Source organism: Myotis daubentonii, chromosome 3, assembly GCF_963259705.1.
Source record: "Myotis daubentonii chromosome 3, mMyoDau2.1, whole genome shotgun sequence".
NCBI lineage: Eukaryota > Metazoa > Chordata > Mammalia > Chiroptera > Vespertilionidae > Myotis > Myotis daubentonii.
Genome location: NC_081842.1, coordinates 181,128,526 through 181,155,097, shown reverse-complemented (window position 1 = coordinate 181,155,097; position 26,572 = coordinate 181,128,526). Strand labels below are relative to the sequence as shown.

General features: G+C 41.0%; 1 pseudogene; it reads right to left on the bottom strand.

The window, feature by feature from the left end:
• Positions 1-1,691: 1,691 nt before the first annotated feature.
• Positions 1,692-26,572, bottom strand: part of LOC132229758 (BUD13 homolog) — a 45,707-nt pseudogene continuing 20,826 nt past the window's right edge.

Below are 26,572 nucleotides of genomic sequence, written 5' to 3'. Positions count from 1 at the left end.
TATCCTCTGTCTCAGATCTTAAAAGCTCAGGCACCTCAATTGTCTTCTGTTTTATAATCAAGCACCTGAAGTTGGTACACTGAAGTTGTGGCTCAGCTGAAGTCACTAACAAGACCTTTGCCTGCACCAACGTGGTGCAGCGCCCCAGCTACTCCTGCAGTGGGAGGGCCTTCAGTGAATTCACCTTCAGCTGGGACTCCAGGCAAGTGCAGAAGCCTAACTAGAACATCCTGAGTCGAGCAGTGCACAGTCTGTCATCTTGTGGGGAATGTTTCTCTGACCTGCCAGAGATATGGGAGTTTAGGAATCTATAATTAACACAAATAAACATAAGTTAAAGGAGAAAGCCTTCCAGTCGTCTCGCTACCTAGTGTCAGAAAGCTCTCAGGAAGAGGCTGGCTTCCCCTCTCTAACCCTGCCTCCCCACTCTTCACAGACTCAAGTTTCCACAGCCCTGGGGCCAAGGGCGCCTTCAATCCAGTGATTCTCTCTCCAGTAGAGTGAGGGCGACCAGCTGGTGAAACCATTTCAGAAGGGCTGATTGATTCTCATGACATGAGGTGTTGTAAGACTTGTAACAAGTTTATAGACCTCTGTGGAAATCTGACTCATTTTTCTTATCGCCCATATACAGGTTTTAAGGTGAACAGATGACCGTGTGGAGGTGATTATTTGGCAAAGAAGGGACATCTGGGCTGTAGTCACAGCAAGTGAATGTCTTTAGCTGGTGGAGGGGGAGAGGAGACACACTTACCAGGATTTTGGTGGGAAAAGAGCATTTGGGTTAATTTGTCTCAACAGGAGTTTCATTAACTAAATATTCAAGTAGCAGTGTTTGAGAGCTGTGATTCTCGACTCTCAAAAGTTGCCTGGAGAAATCTGTCATCCCCTAGAATGGCTATGTACTGTAGCAGCTCCACCCCAGAGAGCACCATGCTGTTCTTTGCTAGATCTAGATAGAAAAAGCCATGTGGGGGACCAGAGGGAAAGACATATCCTTCATGACTTATATCTGGGGAAGACCTGATGGCCACCAGTTGGGTGAGTTTTCACATTGGACCTGGATAGGCCAGAGGCTTAACTAGCAAAGGGGAGACGGGGAAGGGAGGCGGGGAGAACCGAGCTGGGAAAGGCCTGTGGTCAGACCAAGGACAGAGAGCCTGGTAAAGCTTGTTAGCCATCAAGGACGAGGGAAACACTCAGGGCCTGTGCTGCCCTGCTCCTCATGGACACTGGCCAGGCGGACACCATTCCACTGACTGGGAGGTGGAACTGGGCTATATCCTCGCTTACCCTACAGGCTACACACTTCAAATACCCAGCACTGAGAATAATGCCAGGCTACTTCCCACAAGCATGTCAAGGAGAAATCAGTCTGACTGAACTTTTAAGAACATAAATGTTTATTAAAAACCTAACCAAGAACAAACCCTGGGACGCTGGAAAATCAGTGTTTCTTCTGTAAGTCAGCATCAATCACTGGTGTTGGCACACCTGAGAAGTTACAGGTGCCTCAGTCCAAACATCAGGTCTTAAATAGTCTTCTCAAATGCTAGTGGTCAGAACTAATCTTCAACAATTGCAAATGTGTGTGGGCCCTGATTATTAGTATAGGCACTGTTACAGCTGGACAGCTGGCTGCCCTACGTCCACTACCACAACCCTCAGCCACTCCCATAGCCTCAGAGAAGTTACACATCCTCAACACTCCACTTGTGGGCCAGTCTCTCCATCACCTTCCTGCTGGCAAGCCTGGCAAAGCGCTTCTGCTCAGATCCACTGCATCTGTACATCCATCCCTGTGATATCCTGGACAGATGGTGAATCTGTTGGGAGGAGGTGCTGGGCCGCTGTAGTGATGTCTCACTTTCTTATTCTTGTTATCCTTGGCATTATTCTTCTTGATAAAGTTGGCCATGGGGTCCCCTTCTCTTTCTTGTTCTCTCAGCATCTGATCCACATCTTTATCATTAATACAGCAGGTCAGACGCTTTTGCATTTTCTTTATTGCATCCTCCACATTTTGTTGCTGCTTCCAGCTCTAGACAAGCCCTTTTCCCCACTGGGCATATAGAGCATGTCTCTGAGTCCTTGTCTGTTTCTCTCCTTTGCTCTAAACTTTCAAGTTTCTTTTATGACCAGACTTATCTTGAAATATGGGTTCAGCATATTGGAATTCAGCTTCAAATACCATGGTTTCTTGAATTTCTGCTGCTCTCGCTGTTTGTCAGTTCACACCAACCCAGTGCTGGCCCTAGAATACACGTGTGCATCCTCCTTTCCCAGAGGCTGAGCACTTTGAGGTGGAGACAGGTAGGATTCAGAAGAGTTGGCCCTCTTGTTTCCTCCCTGGTGGAGAAGGGTCAGAGATCGAGCTCTAGTCTTCCAGGTCTTTCATGGAGGTGACATATCTGAATCAGAATCCTGGGGCCCTGAACTTTGTTTCTTCAATGGAGGAGAATGATCTGAACTGGAGGCTTTCCAACTGTCACTTGGGAAGAAAGAAAAATCCAACGTGTGACTCTGATGTCTTCTAGGTGAAGCGCTTGTATGAAATTTCCCATGGCTGGTGAAGAGCCTTTAGAATCATGCTGTGTATTTCCAAAATGGAATTTTGCTTGCTTTTTTTGCTATTCTTCAGGTGTGAGGGATGAAAGAGTCCTGGATCCGTCCAATGTGGAGAAGTTTTGCTAGAGGCTCTTTCTGGGGCTTTACTGCTTTTGGTTCTGGGCAGTGAATGAGGAACATTAGGAACCAAATTGGGGAAGTTATGACTGGCCCTCCTGAGCTGTGATGTGTCCAAAGATTCGAGTCTTTCTAGGTTGAGATGAGTCAGGGGAGCTGTTCGGCACTTCTATTGGGAGAGATATCTGAGGAATTGTTATCGGTCCCCCTAAGAGGAGAGGATCTGGGGGGTTATATGGACCTTGTAGGAGGAGAGGATCTGGGGTATCATATGGACCTCCTACCTAGGAGGAGAAGGATCTGGGGAGTCCTGACAGAAATGTCTGTGTGAATGTAGATCCTCATTGTGGCCTCCCAGAAGCTTCTATTTGGCACTGGATGAAAGGTATTCACCTGTTCAGCCTCTTCTGGCCACTTATCTATAAATTCAGCCACTGAAGGCAACTCTCCCTAATCTTCCTTTTCCTCCTCTTCTGGATTAGTGGTGGAGAAAGATGTACAGCTCACATCATCCACAATCCATATTCCCCTCAACCCACATGACCAGATTGAACCACTTTTGGGGACACTTGAGACTGGAGTCTGAGTGCCTGTGGTAGCAGGCATCTGCCCCTGACAAGTAACTTCAGATACTTAGCCTTGGAGGACAGAGGGGAGCTGTCTGTCACCATTGCCCTGGTGAAGGCAAGGACAGGGCTCTGAATGAACTTGATATAAAGATATTAGCTCTTGATTGGATGAAAGGATTCGAGAAGGAAATTGGTGAAAGCAGCTTAGGGAAGTGGTGAGCTGTCAATTGGGTGTTGGAGTTTGGATAGAATTTACCTGGGCACAGGTTAGGTGGGAAGTGAGATGGAATTAGGTTTATGGAAATGAGGCTAGTGTATGGAGAACAGTTTGACATCTTTCTTAGAAGGAAAGCCTTGCACAACCTGAACAACGAGAGTATTGGCACCATTAGAAAAGCTGTCTTTGCCTTTAGGTAGCAAAATGCTTTCATCTCTTCTGAGAACCTTGGGTCCACTCTATTTTCATTGCAGTTGGCTCCAGCCTAGGAGCCAGCCATGTTGCCCTGAACATGCCATAAAACAAATCCTGTGCCTCAGGTTTAGAGTCCTAGAACATTTTGGGGATGGGGAGGCCGGCTTCACATGTAACTAAACCCAAAATAAAAAATCACACCAATTCAATTTTGATCTGGAATCAAACGAGAGAATGACTTGAGACTTAGTTATTTCATTACCATAGTTACTAACATTACCATTGTTTGCTTGCAAAAGAAAAATGGGTTATAGATTAAGTTGAAAAGGCTATAGCTATTTATGAGCAAGTTAGCCATCAATACTCAAGACTGAATCAGTCTGGCTGAGATGATCACACCTAGCAGAGAAGGAAAAAGGCCTTCTACACTAATAAAAGACAAAGATGCTAATTGCCACACCCACCAGCCACTCAGAGCGACTATATGCAAATTAACCCAACCAAGATGGCGGCTGGCAGCCATGGAGCTGAAGCAAGCAGGAGGCTTGGTTGCCTGGGCGATGGAGGAAGCCAAGCTTCCCACCTGCCCTGAGCTGGCTGTGGCCTCTGCTCATGGCAACAAAGTTTCAATTATAGAAGACAAATAAATCCCAGATAGCTGCTTCCAGCCAGCCTCCACTGGGAGCTTGGGTGGCTGGGGGATGTGGCCAGCCTGCAAATAGCCATCAGCCCCTCACCCAGGCTGGCCACACCCTCTTGGGGTGAGGGTCCCTGCTGGGGGGTTAACCAGCCTGCAAATGGCCCTCAGCCCCTCACCCAGGCTGGCCAGGCACCCCAGCAGGACTCCCCACCCTAAAGGGGCTGTGGCAAGCCTGCAAATGGCCCTCAGCCCCTCACCCAGGATGGCCAGACACCCCAGTGGGGAACCCCACCCTGAAGGAGCTGTGGCCAGTCTGCAAACAGCCATCAGCCCCTCACCCAGGCTAGCCAGGCACTCCTATATAATCAAAGGGTAATATGCAAATTGACCTTAACAGCAGAACAACTAGGAATGACTGGTCACTATGACACACACTGACCACCAGGGGGCAGCTGCTCAATGTAGGAGCTGCCCCCTGGTGCTCATTGCGCTCCACAGTGGGAGCTCTGCTCAACACAAGCCAGGCTGATGGCTGCCAGTACAGTGATGGTGGTGGGAGCCTCTCCTCCTCCTCAGCAGCGCTAAGGATGTCCGACTGCAGCTTAGGCCTGCTCCCAGCTGTCAATTGGACATCCCCTGAGGGCTCCTGGCTGTCAGAGGGATGTCTGATTGCCAGCTTTGGCCCAATCCCCCAGGGAGCAGGCCTAAGCCAGCAGGTGGTCATCCCCTGAGGGGTCCCAGACTGTGAGAGGGCACAGGCCGGGCTGAGGGACACCCCCCGAGAGCACAAATTTTTGTGCACTGGGCCTCTAGTCTTTTATAATTCTAAATGAGAACCAAGAGAAATTTGATTACTAGGATGGGACAAAGAAAAAGGCAGAAGTTAATGAGGACTGTTGATTATTAAATGCTTTTATAGCTAAGAACTTTGTCAGTAAACACTAAAATTCTTCCTGTTCAATGTAATAACTATTCCTGACAACACTATTTGATTTAGGAAGCTGCCATATTTATGGATACTGACATCATCACTGAGAATGCATTTTTACTTGCTAGAATAACACCAGTCCTAAGAAGAGGTAGGCTACTACATATCTGAGGTTGTTCATTCTAAAAATCCCTCAGGTATCTAAGAGGGAAATCTGCAATGGAAGAGATGAAGCACTTCCCTGCACAACATCACTAGAATGAACATACCATCTCTTGATAATTACTAAGAAACTTTGTTTTTACAGAAGAATTTTCCATCTTAGTTTGCTTTAGAGGAATCTTGTTAATTCTAAAAGTTTTTCTACATAGAATAAGGAATTCCACTGTAGAGACAGAGGCATAGTATCCATACATCTAGAACTCACCTAAGCACAAACACCAACCCAAGAATGAGCTCATCATTTGAGTAAAAAGATTGGTTTCACGGACCCAGTTGAACAAATGCTACAATATTCACTAGAAGATCCAGTTTCTCTTTTCATGTGCAGTGTAGCTATGTGGAGTAGGACCCCTTCTTCCAAAGGTGTGGACTCAGTTCATCTACTTACCACCTGCCTCTGGACTAGCCAGTTGTAGTCAACTACCCACTCAAGTCTGGATGGATGAGAGAAGGTCAGTATTTGCTAGCAAGAATCAAAGCATAGGTCTAGGATACATGACACAGATCTGCTTAATGTGCTGGATGACTGAGCTTTTGGTGGGTGATGGCTTAACTATATTCCCACCCTGACTGTATTCAGGTCTGACATGCCTAGGGTAGCATTCCTTCTCATTGATAGAGGATTTGAGGAAGTGAAGTGACTTTGCAAAAGCCATGTGAATGGTTGAGTGTGAGGGTCAAGTTTCAAGTTCTTTGACTTGAAAATTATTCATGTGAAAATCATTCACCTAGTGAGGGCAAAAAAATCCCAGTTTATTTTTTATTTAAGAATAGTAACAGTTTGTATGGTCTTTTATGTTGAAAATGGACAGATTTTAATGTACCTTAAAAATGTTTTAGCTACATCCTCAGACATTCCTCACTTTTGAGACTCACTACTCAAGTTCCTGTTGTTGACCCGAAAATATTTTTACTCAAAGAGTGAAAAATGAGTTGCACACAGTCATTTTAGCTGTTTCCCAAGAGAGTCATTCTTTGTGCTCACATTTAAATGCATTGTGCTTTATGGCCGTCTCTTCCCCACTTTCCCTGAGCATTTAGCTCCTCCTGGGTCTGAGTTCTCTCCTGGCAGTGTTCAAAGATCTTAATTCTGTGTCCAGTACTGTACAGTATTGCTGATGTTATACAAACACACTTAATGAAACCATGAGAGGATATGCTGGTTTATAGGTGTTTTAACTGCATCATCATAAAAATCCTTGGTGGATTGTTATATACATGTTTATGGCTGTTTTAGTGATATTTGAACAAGTTGATTGAGACTTTGGATAGGCTGAGAATGCTTTGTCTTCCCACTTAAAATATTTTGATTCCTGCTATCTAATATGCTTTTTAGGAGAAGACTAATATTTGATAAAATATTAAAGTAAATATGCATTATTTCTCAGGTACAACTATCCTAGAGGACATATGAGTAGCCAGATGCTTGCACTTGCATGTAGAAACTCCAGGAGGTGGCGACTACAGGAGTCCAGTACAATTGCACTGAAGTGGCCACAAATACCCCTAGTGGTATAATCTTTGAGGAGATGATTTTTCTGAAATGTATGTATTTTTCCCCTGCCCCTAAATTTTATACTAATAGTTAACCTTGCTCTGAGATGTTTTCTTTGAAAACTCAGTAAGTATTAACTAGTACAGTAGTTAAGTTCCAACTTCAAGTTATAAACAGTTTTCACCTGCATATAACGTGTGCACTGTGTTGGGCTGCTCTTTACTAGATCCTGAGATCTAGCATTCTGGAGCTCTGGAGCCCTGCCCCATAATTGCCAGTATTGACAGCCTCCAATGACTAATAACTAAAATTGACCCCATAAGTTTTAAAGATGAGCTCGGGGGAGTGTAACACTGTACCTCTTAGAAGCTGTTGAATTGTCCCTCTTGGCAGTTGCTGAGTTATACTATCGATCACCATTGAGATCTTAATTTCACAGCCCACAATGAGATCCCCCCCCCACCCCCCCTCCCCACACACACACAAAATTCTAGAGTCACAGCTGACTGACAGCACTATTAGGTTCCTCACTATCATCCTGGAGTCAAAATACACAGGGAATAATTGTATAGCTACATAACTCATTAAGGAACTCAAGAGCTTTGAGAGGCAGTATGCCTTTGACATAAAAGTATAGAGTAGCTGGGGGTTGAGGGCAGCAGGGGAGAGGTCAATGGGGGGAAAAGGAGACATATGTAATACTATATGTAATACTTTAAACAATAAACAATTTAACAAAAAGAGTATAGGGTAGCAAAGAGAAATGGCTTTGGAGTCAGACTACTAGTACATATATTTAAGTCTCGGCAATCTGAGAATAGACCATTTCCTTACTCTGTTCCTCAACTTACTCATCTGTCAAGTGGGTATGTTAATAGCATCTAACGTATGGTTTGTGAAGATACCCCACAGTGTTTGGCATAAAGAACATGAATGTTATCTACTATTAAATTATTTGCCTTTTTCCTGGCTGGTGCTACCAAGTTAGGTAATTCGAAAGAATGTTAGCCAATAACTAATACAGAAAATTCAAGAAGTTCCCCTAAAACAGTGGTTCTCAACCTTCTGGCCCTTTAAATACAGTTCCTCTTGTTGTGACCCAACCATAATATTATTGTCGTTGCTACTTCATAACTGTAATGTTGCTACTGTTATGAATTGTAATGTAAATATCTGATATGCAGGGTGGTTTTAGGCGACCCCTGTGAAAGAGTCGTTCGACCACCAAAGAGGTCGCGACCCACAGGTTGAGAACCACTGCCCAAAAAAGAGGATTCATTTCTTAAGAAGTAGGTTTGTAGAATTCTTTCCAGAATTGCATTTATCTGAAGTGAGACATGTAGGTATATGCTCATTGCTTTAAGCATATTTTTTAGGTTGCTAGTTTCCTTAGTTTGTTTTCCTATTTCTAAACATTTATTTTCCTGTGACTAGACAATACTTTAGGTGTGTTTTTTCTTGTTGTTTGTTTGTTTTTAAATTCTTGGTAGTCAAAGAAAAATCTGAGTATTTGCATGTCTTTTCCATTAGGTTTAAGATAAGCTCATCTCTGATCAAAACCAAATTGAACTTCCAAAAGGTAAAGACATCTGTTCTATATTATCTTTTATGGTTTGCAATATTTGACTGGTATTTCTATTGTGGCATAAGTGTTTGAGGAGAAATGATCATGGTCTTCTTCCCAGACCTATAAGAACTCCAACCTGATTCCTGGGGGGACGATCTGCAAGTGAACAACTGATTAGTCAGCTGCTCTGTTCAGTTTCACGTGAACAGCATGTCAGATGATGCCTCACATCCTAGCAGGGGCCTTCCATTTCCATTTGGGGAGTTTCAAGAACTTGGAATCCTGAAATAATCAGCTTTTTTATCATGAAAACAATAGGTAATATTTTCCATCCTTTCGGTGGAGGAGCCAAAAACTCAAGGTGCAAATGGGATTAGACCTTTAAGAGTCTTTCTGTTGCATTTCACATAACTATTCCCTCTCCTGGCCCCCAGAGGGAAGAATTTGAACCATAACAAAAGGAAACAAGACTCTTGGCATTCAAGTCTCTCCAGCTTTTCAACTATCAATGGACTATTTATTATTTCCAGCATCCTTTATCATGCATCTTCATAAATTACCTCTTACTTCTGGCTTGTTGGTAGCATTCATCCAAAACTAAGTCAAATGGCAGCCTCTATGAGGCCTGCTCTCCGCTCAGCCAAAACAAAACAAAACAAAACTCCAGTTAGAACTAATCTTCACTGCTATGCAGCGACTCTCATAAAACTGAATTCTACCCTGTCTGAACACAAGCGACAGGCTTGGCTTTTCCCTAACAAACCCCTTTAAGTTACCTTTTTTATGGAGCCTTGTGCTTCAGAGTAAATATATATAAAATATCTCTAGAAGAGGTATTTAAACCTATCATTCCATGTAAAAACTGAACAAGCAGTAGCCAACATGATTAGATGGAATACAAAACATGTTAGAAGTTTAACTCTATGGTTTGCCATATGTTTGTTGAAATAACATTGGCTATATTTATAAGGTGAGAAAAATACCCATTGGAAAAATTAGTTATTTGGCTTTCAACTGGAAGAGCTGCCAGTGATGTAAAGAAAGTTTTCTGGGGAATTCCACCATAGTGAAAACAAGCAAAAGAAATCAACAGTTCCCATACTTAATTATCCAACATCCCCTAATTAATTCTTGTGACTATGGAAGCATGCCACTGATATTTCCATTAAGAGTACCTGCTGCAGGAAACACAGCCAGTTGACAGTCTTCAGTGATCTACCATGGCATTCACGATGAGGCTGTGCATCACCTGCTGCCCCCGGTCAGAGGCCACGCAGTGTGGGCTGCTAGAGCCAGCCTGCTTCCATCCGACAAAGCTCCTCAAATGGGCCACCACGGCTCTAGGACTCCTCAGTGACAGGCTTGGCGTCTTCCTGACAAACCACTTTAGACTAGCCTAGACTTTCTCAGGACTGAGCTGTAGTCAGCTTCTTCTTAACCAATCCTGCTTCCATCTCTCCTTTCACAGGAGTAAGAAGTACATTGGTGAGTGCTATCGACAGTGTATAGTATTTGTTTCACAGGTGTTTCCCTTAATAAGTCTCTACTTCTATCTTGGATTCTGTTTCTGAGGATCTGAACTGATAAGGGAGGGAGTACTGGGATTGGTTTGAGAAGGCAACTGGTAGAATGCCTTGAGGACTTACTGCTTGGGCAGCAGTGACAAACCCACCCAGAGTGAAGTTGAGGACAAAGATAATAATTTTATAAGTTGGTCAAACAATTAAATAGCTGATCAGTTGTGACCTGGGAAAATACCCCAGTAAAGGGGAAGCTCCTAGCCAGTGACATGTTTCAGGCAGTTAAAAATTGGGAGGAGACAAACAACAGAATGAGAGAAAATATTTGTAAATCATAAATAAGAAATTAGTATGCAAAATAAACTACAACAAGAAATTCTAATAAAAAATGGGTAAATTACTTGAATAGATATTTTGCCAAAGAATATGTACAATGGCTAACAAGTACATGAAGATGCTTGCTATCATTAGTCATTAGGGAAATGCAAATTCAAACCACAATGAGGTGACCATTTTAATGGGGATAAAGTGGTACTAAAACTTTTTTTTTGGCAAGGATGTGGATAAATTGGAACCCTTGTGCATTATGGGTGGGAGAATAAAATGGTGCAGTCACTATGGAAGAGTTTGATGATTCCCTGAAAAACTATATGGATTACTATATGATCCATAAATTCCACTCAAAGGAAATGAAAGCAGGGATTCAGACAGGTACTTGTAAGCCACTGTTCACTGCATCATTATTCACAATAGCCAAGAAATAGAGACAGTCCAAGTGTCCATCTACAGATGATTGAGTAAACAAATGGGGTACATTTACAAAACAGGTTATTCAGAGGAGTAAAGTTCTGATACACACACAACATAGATGAACCTCCAGGACATTATACTAAATGATATAAGCCAGGCACAAAAAGACAAATATTGTATGACTGCACTTATTAGATACCCAAATTAGGCAAATTCATAAAGACAAAGTAGATTAGAGGTTACCAGAGCTAGGGAGAAAGGGAATGGGGAGTTATTGCTAAATAGTTGCAGAGTTTTCAAAATAGGTAGTGGTGATGGTTGCATAATATTTTGAATGTAAAATAGCGCTGAACTGTTCAGTTAAAATAAGTTTTATTTTTAAAATGATTAAAATTTTCCTCTGGAGAAAAGAAAGGCAATAAGAACATTTGTCTACACAAATACTTGAAGATTTGTACACCAATTTCTATAAAAGCACTTACTCGTAATTGTCAAAAAGGAGAAACAAATGTCTTTTGGCTGGTGAATGAATAAGGTGTATTGGATTATTCAGTAATAAAAAGGAATGAACTACTGATGAATGTTACAATATGGATGAGCTTCTGATACAGATGAAGTGAAAAGAGGCAAAATACTAGTACCATGTGGTTTTTGATCCCACTTTTATGAAATGCCCAGGCAAATCTAGAGATAGAAATTACATTAATAGTTAGCTGGGGCAGGAAATGGGAATGGGAATTAACTGAAAATTGGCATGAGGAATATTTTGAGTGATAATCTAAAACTGGATTGTGGTGATAGATGCAGTCCTGAATTCACTAAGCTGAATTGTATCCTTAAAAGGGGTGAGTTTTGTAGTATAAGTTATAGCACAATAAAAAATTTCAAGGCCATGTGGGGTAAGAGCAAGTCGCAGCGGGGGAATCACAATGCAGGTCTCTGGGGGTGTTGTGGCAAGGCCTGTGTTTCCACAGTGGAGAATTGTTATGTCTTTCAAGAGGCAGTTGAGTTGCTAGAATTCTGCTAAGTAGAGATCAAAAGGTCAACAAGGGGAGCTCCAAGGGCCCATGAGCCTGGAACTGCCCATTACAAGCTTGGTTCCATCAGATTTACCAAGGTTATAAATTCAGACAGGACCAACAACAGTATGTTGCAATACAGAAATGGATTAGGCAGGAACAAACCTGAGTTGAGCCAGAGATCACAACCTGCATTTACAGGTAGCTCAAGCACCCAGGACACCTATAAGAGATGCATCAATGTTTCTCCCTCACCGTACATGTGAGGGTGTTGTGTGGGTAAGTTTCTTGTACAGATCTGCTGGAGGAAAATTCTGTGCATGGTTTACAGATGGGTATGTCAAAATTGGAGAGCTGCTACTCCTGCTCCCTCCTTCTATACTTTTCAAAGGAATTTTCTCCAATAAGTCGCACTTAATCCATCATGGTCTCTGCTTCCTAGCAGGTCCAAACGGACAGTATCCTAAATCAATATGTAAAAACACTTGAAATCTAATATTGGCAACTGATCTAATTCATTGTCATAGAAGTTAATAGGTGTCTTATATGCACTGCTTAGCAAAAATAAATTATCTTTAAAGGCAAAATGGGAGCCTGGATTGATTTTAGACCTTTTATAATATGCATACAGTGCTATAAATTTTCCTCTAAGCACCACTATCCCACAAATTTTGGTAAGTTGTATTCTTGTTCTAATTTAGTTCAAAATTAAAAAAAATTCTCTCGAGATTTCTTTGATCCATTTGTTATTTAAAAATGTGTAGTTTAAACTTCAAGTATTTTTAATGTTTTCCAGCTATCTTTCTGGTATTCTTTCTGTTACTGATTTCTACTTTAATTCCATTGTGCTTTGAGAGCACACTTTTATATTTTCTAGTCTTTCAAATTTGTTAAGGTGTGTTTTACAAGCTGGAATGTACTCTTAATGAATGTTCTGTATGAGCTTTGAGAAGAATGTGTAGTTTGCTATTGCTGGATTATGCCATAGGTATTAGATTCAATTGATTTATGTTGCTGGTGAGTTATACTAATTTTCTGTCTGCTGGATGTGTCAATTACCTACAGAGGGATATTGAGCTTTCCAAATATGGTAGTGATTTATCCATCTCTCCTTGCAGTTCTATTGGCTTTTGCTTCATGAATGTTGATGCGTTGTTAGGCATACACACATTAAGAATTATTATGTATTCTTGGAAAATTCACCTTTTTATTATATAACACCCTGTCATTTTTGTTATAGAGTTGGCTTTGTGTAAAATGAATACAGATACTCTAGTTCTTTTGCTTACTGTTAGCATGATATTATCTTTCTCCGTGCCTTTATTTTTTTAAAAAAACTATGTATATTTAAGTTGGGCTTTTTATAGAATACATATAGTTGAGTCCTGTTTTTTGATCCACTTCAACAGCCTGTCTTTTTTTGGTGCATTTAGACCCTTGATGTTAAAGTGATTGATAGAGTTGGATTAATATTTATTACAGTTTTCTATTAGTTACCTTTGTTCTTTCATTTTTGTATTCCACTCTCTGGTAGTAGTTGAATATTATTTATTATTGCATTTTTCCTTCTTAGCATGTCAATAATTCTTATTTTAGTGGTTGTTCTTAAGATTTCAGTATACATTTACAAGTAGTCTTCTCTTTTAAAGAGCACCATATCACTTCATGGGTAGTACAATTACCTTGTAATAGTGCATTCTTAATTCATCCCTCTTCTCATAATTTTTGTCATTTGTTTTATTTATCCATAAACTACAGTTGCCAAATACATTACTTTGAACAATATGTGACCTATTAGATCAATTAACAGACTCTTACCTTAATTCATTTCTTCTCTAGTGCTCTTTTCTAATATATAGTCGAGTTTCTGGCTTGTATAATTTTCCCTTCTTTCTGAAGATTTAACATTTCTTGCAAGGCAGGTCCACTGGCTACAAATTCTCTGTTTTGTCTAAGAAAGTATTTTTCTGCTACCCTATTGAACTCTTGAAGGATAATTTTTATTGGATAAAGAATTCTAGGCTGTTTCTCCCCACCCCCCTCCCCAAATCCCCTAAAACGTTTCACTCACTTGCCAGCTCGGTTTCTGGAAAGAAGTCTAATGTAATTTTTATTCTTCTTCCTCTATTGTCAAGGTGTACTAGTATGTTTTCCCCCTGGCCTCTTTCTGGTCCAACATTTTCTATAGTATGAATATATACGTAGATTTTTGTTTCGTTTTGTTTTGTCTTTTGATGTTCTAAGATTCCTGGATATGTGTTTTGGTGTTTATCATTAATTCTGTCATTGTTCCTTCAAATATTTTGTTTCTTTCTCTTTTATGATATTCCTACTACAAGTAACACTCTTTGTAACTGTCCTGAAGTTTAAATATGCTGTTCTATCTTTTTCATTTTTTTCTCTTTGCATTTCAGTGTTAGAAGTTCCTATTGGCATTTCAAGCTTACCAGTTCTTTGGTCACCTCCAGCTTATTGAGTAGCTCAAAGGCACTCTGCTTTTGTTGGTTTTATTCTTAAAGTTTTCATCTCTGTCCACATTCCCCAAGTTTTTCTTGTATCAAATTAGAGCCATTAGCTTATCAGTCAGTTGTTTTAAATTTACCAGTCATTTTTTTTTTTTTAGTATGCCTTGACATTTTTTTTGAAAACTGGAGATTGTGAACTGGGTAAAGGAATGAAGGTAAATGGGCCTTTAGTGTGAGGTTGTGTGTTTATCTAAGGGGCAGGCTATGTTTACTGTAATGGTATGTTTCAGAGGCTAAACCTTCCTGATATTTTTCTTCATTTTGTCTCCCCTGTTGTCTTTGGGTTTCCCTATAAACTTCAATAAAACCTGAGACATGTTTTTTCAGTTGTGTCCCCTGCCATCACATCAGGAAAACTAGGATGTGGTGCTTAGATATGAGGGAAGGAAAAGCTTTCTCAAATTTCAGTCCAGTGGTGAGGTCCTGGGCTTTCAGTGAGCCCATGCACTTGGGCAGTGATCATCACAAATGCTTCTTTGTGTATTTTCCCCTTCTTCCTCATGTGAGACAGAACAGGTAAGAGGGAACTGGAGTTGGGTGCTTCCCTTCCTCCCACATGAAAACCTAGAGGAGGTTGAAGTTGGGTATTTCCTTTCCCATTCGTTGGTTAGGTAACTCTGATAAAATAGTTTCTCTTGAGGGCAGGCCTTAAGAACAGAATGCTCTGGAGTGTTTCATAATGGTTCCTTTTCCTCTCCTTCTGCTGAGCAGGAAGGGGTTATTCTCCTGTCTTCTCTGGGAGAGACTGGTAGGGCTCCTGGTGGAGGGGCGAGGGGAGGGCAACACTCAAGTGTGGGGCCCTCCAAAACCAGCCCCTCGAGTTTTTAAACTCTCTAACTGGTCCACATTGAGTCTCTAGCAGCCATCAGATAGTTTAGTTTCCTACTTAGATACTGGTTCCTGTGAAGTTTTCTGTTACCGAGTTTCTGCTCTACTAAGTTGTTAGGAACTGTAAAATGAGAAAAATGGGAAAACCACCAATTTGCCCAATAGCCTTAATTTTATGATTAATAGGAGTAGAGTTAGACTCTCCATATGTTTAATTTTAGTTTTAGTTGTGTGCACGGGAGTGACTACTTCTACACTCATTACATGACAGACCCCAAACTAGAAGTTCCCACTACCCAAACCTTTACAGACATCTCTATCCAGGAGAAAGTGTGACTTATCCACAAGAGTCAGAACTTATTATAGCTAGCTAGGGTTTTGTTTTGTATTTTAACTCATTTCATTGAGATGGTGGGTGATGTTACTAAGCCTCCAGTGCAAGAATAGCTTGTTTTAATGCTTGGAACCAGATGGACTTGGAGTTCAACAATACATTTCTGGGAACCTTGAACACTGACTTTTGCTTTTAGGCAGCCACCTTCTTTCTTAGAATAGGATACCCTCTTTGTTGTTGTTGTTGTTGTTGTTATTAAAAACATATCTTTCTTCATACCTCAAAAACTAAGTTCTAATAGAAAAAAAAAATAGTCCAGTAACACTGGCCATATCCATGGCTTTTCAAGGGGGAACAAAATGATTACATGGCATTTGACAATCAGTTACCAAATGCATTTTGTGAATGACTCTTGACAAGGTCTTGCTTTAGCATAGGTAAATTGTGTTCAATCATCTGTGAAGAAATGGTTCTCCCGAGATTCTTAGAAGCATAGAGCCATGATCAGACAGCGTCCCATGGTAGGAGGAAGACACGGGAGAAATCAGCCACTTATTTGGCCTGGGCTTCAAATTTAGACACATTGGAATTGCCTCACCATATTTGGCATCAAGTGAAGCATTGAATTAAGACTTTTTTCTTTAGAATATTTCAAACAAAGAGGCCCCAAACCATGTGAGAAATGTTGGGGGAATATCCTGTTACCATCTTTTATTGGTACAAGCAAGGAGAACAGCTAAAGCTAGAATAGATCTTGTCCTCAACAGTTTAATGGGCCGGCCACTCAACTATTAGGCCAATAGAAGGGAGGGCTTATTGAGTTGCTTTCCCAGATTCAGCTCTGTAGGAAAGCTGAGACTGTTATGCAGGAGCAGTGGTAGCCAACAAGCTCTGTATGGGTTCTGGAGTATGGAGACACTTTGCCTATTTTGTTTGAGGCAGTTACTAGGCTCCTTGTTCAAGTTGATGTAACACCATTAGTTATCCTGTTGCCTTATAGATCTGTTCTGCACATTTGGGCCACATAGGCCCATTTTAGGCATCAGTATTACAATACAAGCTCCAGGGGCAACCCTTAAATATTTGGGCATCTTTCTATACTATATCCATCTTTTAATGTTGGAAGTTCAAATTCACTAACCTGAGCAGAAATACCTATTTTGAATGTCTGCAAAAAGGCAAGAGATTCCTTCCTATCATAGAATTCAACTTCAGTAGATACCTTTAGATGTAGTAGATGTACCTGACATAGATAGTTGATCTATCTACATTCAAGACACCTCCAGAAGTGATCATTTTCTCATTTTACAGATGAAACTGAGATTAACCCACCAGACTCACATAGCATTTGGAGTTGCATTAAGATTCAAACTTCCAATCCCTTGCTTTATCATACCTCTAGCTTCAGTGACCACAGGAAGGCTGAGGAAGTAGCCACATTGGAAATAGACGCCAAAATGTGAGCACACCAGGAAGAAGGGACAGAAAGAGATTTACAAGCAGAGGCAGCAGCTTAACCCGAGGCACAAGATTTGGTTTATGACTCATTCAGGGCAGCACAATTAGCTCCTAGGCTGAAGCAAAATGCAATGGAAATAGAGTGGACCCAAGCTTCTCAGAAGAGATGAAAGCATTTTACTACCTAAAGTCGTAGACAGCTCTTCAAATGGTGCCAAAACTCTGGTCTGTTCAGCTTGTGTAAGTCTTTCCTTCTAAGAAAGATGTCAAACTGTTCTCCATACACTAGCCTCATTCCTATAAACCATATTCCATCTCACTTCCCACATGACCTGTGCCCAGGTAAATTCTATCCAAACTCCAAAGCCCAATTGACAGCTTACAGCTTCCCTAAGCTGCTTTAACCAGAAGTTTTCTTCTCAAATCCTTTCACCCTTTCTCTGACTGGCTTATTTCACTTAGCACAGTGGTCAGCAAACCACGGCTCATGAGCCATATGCAGCTCTTTGGCCCCTTGAGTGTGGCTCTTCCACAAAATACCACGTGTGGGCGCGCACGTACAGTGCAATTGAAAATTCGTGGCCCATGCACAGAAGTCAGTTTTCGGCCTGGGTGAGTCTATTTTGAAGAAGTGGCGTTAGAAGAAGTGGGGGGTGGACATATAGAGAGGATGAACGAAAGGAGACAGATGAAACAAGTATACAAGACGAGTGTGGATGAGAGAGTTGGAAGGGGTCAACCTCAGCGAACGTACCTCAATCATATTGAGGACGTTTTTAGCAAAGGCCAGCTTAGGAGTGCCCTGATTAAGTTAATAACAATGTACCTACCTCTATAGTTTAAGTTTAAAAAATTTGGCTCTCAAAAGAAATGTCAATTGTTGTACCCTTGATATTTGTCTCTGTTGACTAATGAGTTTGCCGACCACTGACTTAGCATAATGCTCTCCAGTTCCATCCATGCTGTTGCAAATGGTAAAAGTTCCACTTGAACAAAAATAGATCCAGAGACAAATGGCAGGGGAAGTGGAGGGTTAGAGAGCAACCAAAGGACTTGTATGCATGCATATTAGCATAACCAATGGACACAGACACTGGGGCAGTGGGGGCTTGCCCTGGGTGGGAATGGTTGGGGGGGTGTTAATTGGGGGGGAAAGGAGACATATATAAAACGGTAGACAATAAAAAATAAAAATAAATCCTTTCACCCAATCAAGAGCGAATGTCTTTACATCAAGTTCAGTCAGAGCCCCACCCTTGCAGCCACCCTGAGGGCAGGCAACTCTTCTCAGCTACTTGGCCTTGGAGGGAGAGCAGGTTGCTTGTGGGGGCAGTTGCCGAAATCCACGGAGGCTGGGACTCCTTTCTCAAGCATAGCAAAAACAGCCTAAGCCTAAAGATATCTGTGGGAAGGGAATGCGGATTGCGGATAGCAGTGTGAGCTGCCCATCTGTCTCCTTTAGCATTTGAGAATACCCGAGACCTGACTTTGGACTGAGGCACCTGTAACTTCTCAGGAGCGCCAACACTGGCGGTTGCTGCTGACTTCCAGAAGAAACACTGATTTCCCAGTGTCCCAGGGTTTGTTCTTCCTTATTTTTGTTTGTTTGTTTGTTTTTTGTTTTTATAAACACACATGTGGGTTTGTTGTTTTGTGTTTGTTTTTTTAATAACAGTTCAGTCAGAGATTGATTTCTCCTTGTCATGCTTGTGGGAAGTAGCCTAGCACTGTTCTCAGTGCTGGGTATTTGAACTATGTTGTCATTCCAGAGGATGACAAGTTTCTCCAGACAACTTTTGAAAGTCTAAAATCATAGCTCTCCAATATTGCTATTTGAATATTTAGTTAATGTGACTCCTGTTGAGATAAAATAGCCAAAAAGTTTTTTCCTGCCAAAATCCTTGTTTGTGTCCTCTCCGCCTCCCACTAGCTAAAGACATTCACTTGCTGTGATTTGCCCAGATGTCCCTTCTTTGCCAAATAATCACCTCCACACGGTCATCTGTTCACCTTAAAACCTTTATATGGGCGATAAGAAAAATGAGTCAGATTTCCACGGAGGTCTATAAACTTGTTACAAGTCCTACAACACCTCGGGTCATGAGGATCAATCAGCCCTTCTGAAATGGTTTCACCAGCTGGTCGCCCTCACTCTACTGGAGAGAGAATCACTGGGTTGGAAGCGCCCTTGGCCACGGGCTGTGGAAACGTGAGTCTGTGAAGAGTGGGGAGGCAGGGTTAGAGAGGGGAAGCCAGCCTCTTCCTGAGAGCTTTCTGACACTAGGTAGCGAGACTACTGGGAGGCTTTGTCCTTTAGCTTATGCTCATTTGTCTTGATTGCAGATTCCTAAACTCTCATTTCTCTGGCAGGTCAGAGAAATATTCCTCACAAGATTACAGACTGTGTACTGCTTGAGTCGGGATGTTCTAGTTAGGCTTCTGCACTTGCCTGGAGTCCCAGCTGAAGGTGAATTCCCTTAAGACACCCCCCCCCCGACACCACCCCCAACTGCATGAGTAGCTGGGGCGCTGCACCACCTTGCTGCAGGCAAAGGTCTTGTTAGTGACTTCAGCTGAGCCACAACTTCAGTGTACCAACTTCAGGTGCTTGATTATAAAACAGAACACAATTGAGGAGCCTGAGCTTTTAAGATCTGAGACAGAGGATAAAGGAGGGTCCTAATGCCAGGCAAGATGGAGAACTTGTGCTCAAACTCTGCTTAACATCGGTGGAAGCAGCCTCATGTGGGGCTGCTATCAGGTGGACATTCCCAGTACCAGATGCTTGTTTCCATGTTTCTCAATGACTTGTTCAGTGATCCCCACTGAGATGTTAAGGCTAGAACTCAACTTAGAACACCCCAAATCAATCCAACTTCAGCCATTTTACCACCCCACGTGCCTTCTAGATGTTATTTCACATCCAACTGTTCATATCTTCATTGGTGGAGTCTAGTGGGGTTAAGTGATAAATAGCAGGCCACCTGTCACAAAGGTGCTTGGCCCTTTCTCTTTCCCCTCCCTGAAAGTCATCAAGTGTAGCTTATTCTCCCCTCTGTCATCAGCTGGCACTGGACTGCTAATGACTATTGAGCACAAATGGATTCTAGTAGCTTGTTAGCATCAGCCCAGCATTTACTCTAGCCCAGGTTTCAATAGAAACAGTTGAGCCCCCAAAAGCAGAATATTCACAATCCAACTTGAGCTCTTGGCTTGCTCTGTAGTTGGGAAACCCCTCCCAGGGAAATACAATGCTCCCCAAAGTCATGATTGGCTCTATATGAACCCCCTGGCTTTGAGAACCCCAGTATAGGGCAACAGAGCCCTATGAAGAGGTAGATACTATAGTGAGAAATCCTTCTTATGGAAAGGAGCATCCCTGCCCCAGTTCTTCCAAGCTGGGGGGAGTCACGGCTTGCAAACTTCTGTAGTCAGTTTTTATTATTTTTTTGTTAATCCTCATCTGAGGATATTTTTCCCATTGATTTTTAGAGAGAAGGGAGGGAGAGAGACAGAGCGAGAAACATGGATATGAGAGAGACACATCAATTGGTTGCTCCCCACCCCCACCTGCCCATGTCCTGACCAGGGCTGGGGAGCAAGCCTGCAATTGAGGTATGTGCCTTGATCGGAATCGAACATGGGACCCTTCAGTCCATGGGCCAATGCTCACTGAGCCAAACCCATGAGGGCTCTGAGCTCAGTTTTTAGAAGAAGGAGCCTGACCTTCCCTGCCATTGTGGGAGTACCGGCAGCGTTGCCATGCTAGTTAGAGAGCGTCTCCTCTCCTGTGGGTCCCTCTTCAAGGGACTGGGAAGTAGCTCTGCAGGAAAGCATCTGCCCCGTTTTAACAGGTTAGGCAGAGCCTGAACCAAAAGGAGGAAGAAGCATTACAGAGCTGTGCAGTCCACCAACAACTAGAAAACTGCCTATTCAGAACTGGTAGAGGGATGAGGTGAAGACACAGGCTTTGTAAGAGAAGCCACAGGAAAAGAGAATGGTCTCTTCAGTAAGACAGTGTTCCAGGTCCTGGAAGTAGGACTGAGACAGAAAGTTCTTGCAGAAAGAAAGGGAAAGAACAGATACCACTTCTTCACTTCTCACCAGTTCCCCCACTTCCCCAGTCTCCATCTCATTACAAACCCATTAACGTACACAAATAGTAAGATGCCCTGCTCCGAGAGGAAACAAGCAGCCCTGCTGCCCAGAGCAGAAGCCCTCCACAATGCCACAGGTGACTGTCTTGGCTTTTAAAGGTGGGTGTCCTGGGCGCATGCTCAGCAAGAAATGGAGCTGCATCAGGGAGGGGAAAACACCTGCCTCCCCAACCCTCTTCTCGCTCTCCACTGCAAAGGCTCCCACCTCATCTCGGAAGAGCAGGGGCAGCTGAGAGTAACTGAGGCAGCAACTTTATCTGGTGGGTTAATCTCCCAGAGCTGTGCCTCCTCCTCCCTTTTTTCACCTTTTCCTCAAGCTCTGCCTCAAGATTTATGCTGCAGAGTGTCCTGGGAGGAGCAGTGCTCAAAGACTAGCTCTGAGAAGCTTTGCATTATTTTGCCAAATGAGTGCGAGAATTCTCCTGTGGGTGTCTCCACTCATGGATAGGGTTGCCAGGTTTAACCAATGAAAGGACAGGATACCCAATGACATTTGAATTTCAGATAATGAGCACATTGTTTTGTAGTATAGGTATGCTGCATTTCAGCTCCACTGTCCTATTTGGGATATATCTGTCTTGCAAAATTATTTGTTGTTTATTTGTTGTTTTCATTGTCACTGGACATAATAAACTTTATCTGGCAACTCCCATGAGGCCCCAGACCACCCAGAAGATTCCTCCTCCCAGCCAAATGCTGGTTGAGTTCTTTGTGATACTAATGAGAGCAATACAAGATAATTCATTGCTATTGCACCTGAAACTGCATCACCAACCTGTCCAGCTATGCCCTGCCCTGAAGAGAGTTACCCTCATATTCAACAGGCTCTAGAGCAGTGGTTCTCAACCTTCTGGCCCTTTAAGTACAGTTCCTCATGTTGTGACTCAACCATAAAATTATTTTCGTTGCTATTTCATAACTGTAATGTTGCTACTGTTATGAATCATAATGTAAATATCTGATATGCAGGATGGTCTTAGGCGACCCCTGTGAAAGGTTCGTTCGACCACCAAAGGGGGCGCGACCCACAGGTTGAGAACCGCTGCTCTAGAGAGTACATAGTTCAAAGCCGGAAGCTACCCCTTGAGGAAGAACTCTGTTAAACTTCCTGTGTGAGTTGGATTAGATTTCATCTTCCTGTGGTCATTAATTTCCCCACCTGTGGGATGACTTGAACTCAATAATAATGGCAATTATTCACGGAGCCAGGCATGCCCACCAGGCTCATTATTTCTAATTGGTTCAACAGATCTAGATCTGTATGTTACAGCTTTACATTTCACAGGACTCAGAGAAACAAAGGGTCCCTAGCAGGTAAGGGCTAGGATTGAAACCTAGACCCAGTTGATTTTCAGTCCTGGGATCTTTTCTGTTCTTCATTCCACTTCTCTAAATGTTTCTGGATTGTTCATTCAGTCATGTTTGTTTGATTGCTTGCTTGTTGGTTGGTTGGTTGTTTATAATTAGGTAATACAGACACATGTTACACACACACACACACACACACAACAGGTGCAAAATGGTGAAAAGTAAGACTTCCTTCCTTGTTTTTCTTCTAGTCACTAATTCTTCTCTCCAGAGCAAATCAGCCAATCAATAGTTTTCAGATACATCTTGTTCATTTTCTTTTCCACAGAAGGTGGCCTCCTATACAATTTTTTCTGCATTTCCCCTTTTCCCACTTAATGTAAGTTCAAGATCTTTTCATTTCAGTAAATATAAAAGCATCTTTTTAAATATGGCTGCCATTATATGCATATGCTAAATTTTCTCTTACCAATGGTTTATAGAAGTACACACTTAGATTTATTTCCCATATTTTGCCCCCCCTTTTAAAAAAATGCTTTAATAAATATTTTACTATAAGCTTATATTTGTACATGTGCTATCCATGGGATGCACAGTCAGGTATTTAAATATTTAGGAATGAAATCATTCACTCAAAGGATATGTGCATTATAAACTTTGAGAGATACTGCCGGATGGAGTGGAAGTTGAGATAATAACGGACATGCCTTTCAACAATATATAATTACCTGTTGGCCTGAAAAGTTCCTTACCCAAGTCTCTGCCAATCTGATAGGTAAAAAAATAGTGTCTCACAATGATTTTAATTTGCGTGTATCTTATTATAAATGTGACTGGGGATCTTTTCCTGTGTTTGAGCCTTTTTCTCCTCTTGGGAATGTCCATCTGGATTATCGTGGGCCCAAGGAATGAAGACAACACATGGGCAAATTCTTGTATTCAGCTGGTAAAATAATGCCAAGTTGTTACACCTTTTCTTATTAACTTGTAGAGGAATATCAGATTCTAAAAAAAAAAAAAAAGCCACTTTACCTATGATTTGAATTTCAAATATTTGTAGGTTTTCTTTTAACTTTGTGCATTTCCATTTTTCTAATTCACTGTGTTTATTTTTTATCTAGTCAGATTTATGGCTTCAGAATTTAGTATCAAACTTAGATAGACTTTCCCTGTTCTAAGGTTCTAAAACAAACTTTTCTTTTCTTTCTTTCTTTCTTTCTTTCTTTCTTTCTTTCTTTCTTTCTTTCTTTCTTTCTTTCTTTCTTTCTTTCTTTCTTTCTTCCTTCCTTCCTTCCTTCCTTCCTTCCTTCCTTCCTTCCTTCCTTCCTTTCTTTCTTTCTTTCTTTCTTTCTTTCTTTCTTTCTTTCTTTCTTTCTTTCTTTCTTTCTTTCTTTCTTTCTTTCTTTCTTTCTTTTTGTCTCACAATTCCATTTTTTAAAGTATTAGAATATTTTGACCTAACAAAAATGTGTTCATCTGTCATCAGCATCTAAAATGTTCTCTTTCAGTCTATAATTTTGTACTGACTTTTTATGTTTGAGTGTATGAGTGTATTTGGTCCCAGGTTATTTTCTTCCTACTGCTCCATAAGGTATGTTTGTAGCTTTTCTTGTTGACCTGCAGTGCCTCTCACTTAGGGAAGGAGACTATATCCCTCACCACTGATGTGTAATTGACAAGTGGTCACCAACATTTTTATAATGTGAGATCATGTTACACGCTTATTTTCTGCTTGAAGGGAAATCATGAGTTTCTACCAGCTCTGTTGTTCTTTTCTCTTTGCCACAAGAATGGCATGTCCCAAAAAAGGGCTATTCTTTCAGGCTAGGTCCAGCAGATCCACAGCCACCAGGAATGTAAATGAGAAATACATGTTTACTGTTATAAACTACTGAGACTTTAGGGTTGTTTGTTACCTAAGCAAACCTGACATTCACATCTTAATTGTATCTATGTTTAGCCCCTGTATCATGAAGTATAATGTACATCAAAAATAAGGAAACAAAACAAATGTTTCCTGCCATAAATTACCACTAAGTTAATCCCCATGTGACCATCACCAACCAGGTCAAGAGGCGAAATATTTCCAGCCTTGGTAAACAAGACTATACCCTCTCTTCAATGCGATAGGCTGAATTGTGTCCCCTAAGATTCCTAAGTTGAAGTCCCAACCCACCGATACTTCAGAATGTGACTGTATTTAGAGAGTCTTTGAGGAGGTAATTAAGTTAAAATGAGATCTTTAGGGTGGGCCCTACTCCAGTGTGACAGGTATCATTATAAGAAGAGGAAATTAGGACACAAATATGCACAGAAGAAAGACCAGGTGGAGACATGGGGAGAAGAGAGCTCTCTGTAAGCCAAGGAGAGAGGTCTCAGAAGAGACTAACCCTGCCAACACCTTGATCTTGGACTTCTGCCTCCAGAGATCTAAATACATTTTGTTGTTTAAGCCTGTGTTGTTTTGTTATGGCAGCTCTAGGAAATTAATTTACTCATAATAGTGGATTCCTCAATATCTGTTAGCAATAATCTCCATACTTACTTCCATCAGTGTAGTTTGTTGCTTGCTTTGTTTTTTAGTTTTCATAGAAATATAATCATGCACTGTGTGTGTGTGTGTGTGTGTGTGTTGATTACTTGTGCTCAAAATTATAATTGTGAGATTCATCACTCTCTTTGCTATAAAAATATTCTACCATGTATTAACTCATTCTACTGTTTGTGAAATTTTGTGCTGTGTCTGATCTGGAACTATTATGAATAATACTGATATATAATCCTTGAACACACCTCCTTGTGCTTATGTGCATCAAAGAGTAAAATTCCTGTATTATAGGGTATGTGTATGTTTAAGTTTAGTAGATAATGCCAAATAATTTCAAAATTATTTTAATAATTCATGGTTTCACCAGCAACTCTGATGTTCTACATTCTTGTTAACACTTGCTATTGTCAGACTTTTTAACTACCTTTTCATTTAAGAATATAAAATTGTTTCTTATTATGGTTTGAATTTGTATTTCTGTGATTGCAAATGAGGTTAAGTAACTTTTAAAAAACATTGATTGGTCATTAGAATATCCTTTTTTTGCAGTCTTTTTTCAACATTCTTGCATGTTTCTGTTGGATAGTCTTTTTCTTATTGATTTGCATATTTTCTTTATTTATATGAAAGTGAGCCCTTTGTTGGTTATTATGCTATTAATATATTCTTTCATACAGAAAATGTAAATTTGTTCTGTAACCTACACCATATTAAAAATCAATTAGATTATGGTTCTAAAAATAAAAAGACAAAACGATAAAATTCTTAGAAGATAATATTGAAGACTATCTCATGACCTTGACATAAAGGAAATCTTAAGCAGGGCACAAAAATGAGATTGATAAATTTGATCACAACAATTAAAATATTACTATTCCCAAACTACCATTAAAATAGTTAGAAGGCAAGCCCACAGAGGGGAAGTGATATTTCTAGGGGTGTCTAAGTGAGGTAAATCCTCAGTTTCATGGGTGGAAGTTAATGGATAATGTTTAAAGTTGATCCATCAAGAAATAACAAAACAATAATAAATACAGAAGCACATAATAGGTCACTATTTCTGGGACTAGGGCTGAAACTGAGGATAGGTGGGATAGAGAAGGAAAACTATTGGTTTCTACGATAACCCCTCTATATTATTTTGTTAACTATGTGCATGTATTACTTTGTGGTTTTTTTTAAGGTACTCTTTTTTAGAAATATATAGTAATTCTTCAACTCTTATTGATGTACCTCTGGAGTGAAGAATGGAGACACCTTCTTAGACCTCCAGCCAAGCCCTAAGACTGTGATGACAAATTAAAAAAAAAAAAGATGCTTTTAGGTCTGCTATTTTACAATAAAAATCACAAGAATTTTATATTCTTAGTCATCATATATTGGTGTTAGTTTAATGTGAAACAATCTTTTATTTAAATTACTTACATATTTACTCAAATTTCCTAGCAAATTTCATGTTCAGGAAGATCCAGCAGGTTTATTCTTTGGCTTCAAGTAGTCTCAGGACACCCCTGAGAAACCCCTGGGCTGTAAGTAACCCAGTTTGAGAAGGATATTTCTAACTTGTTAATGCTGCCATAATGGCTAAATATACTAGCATTATGGCT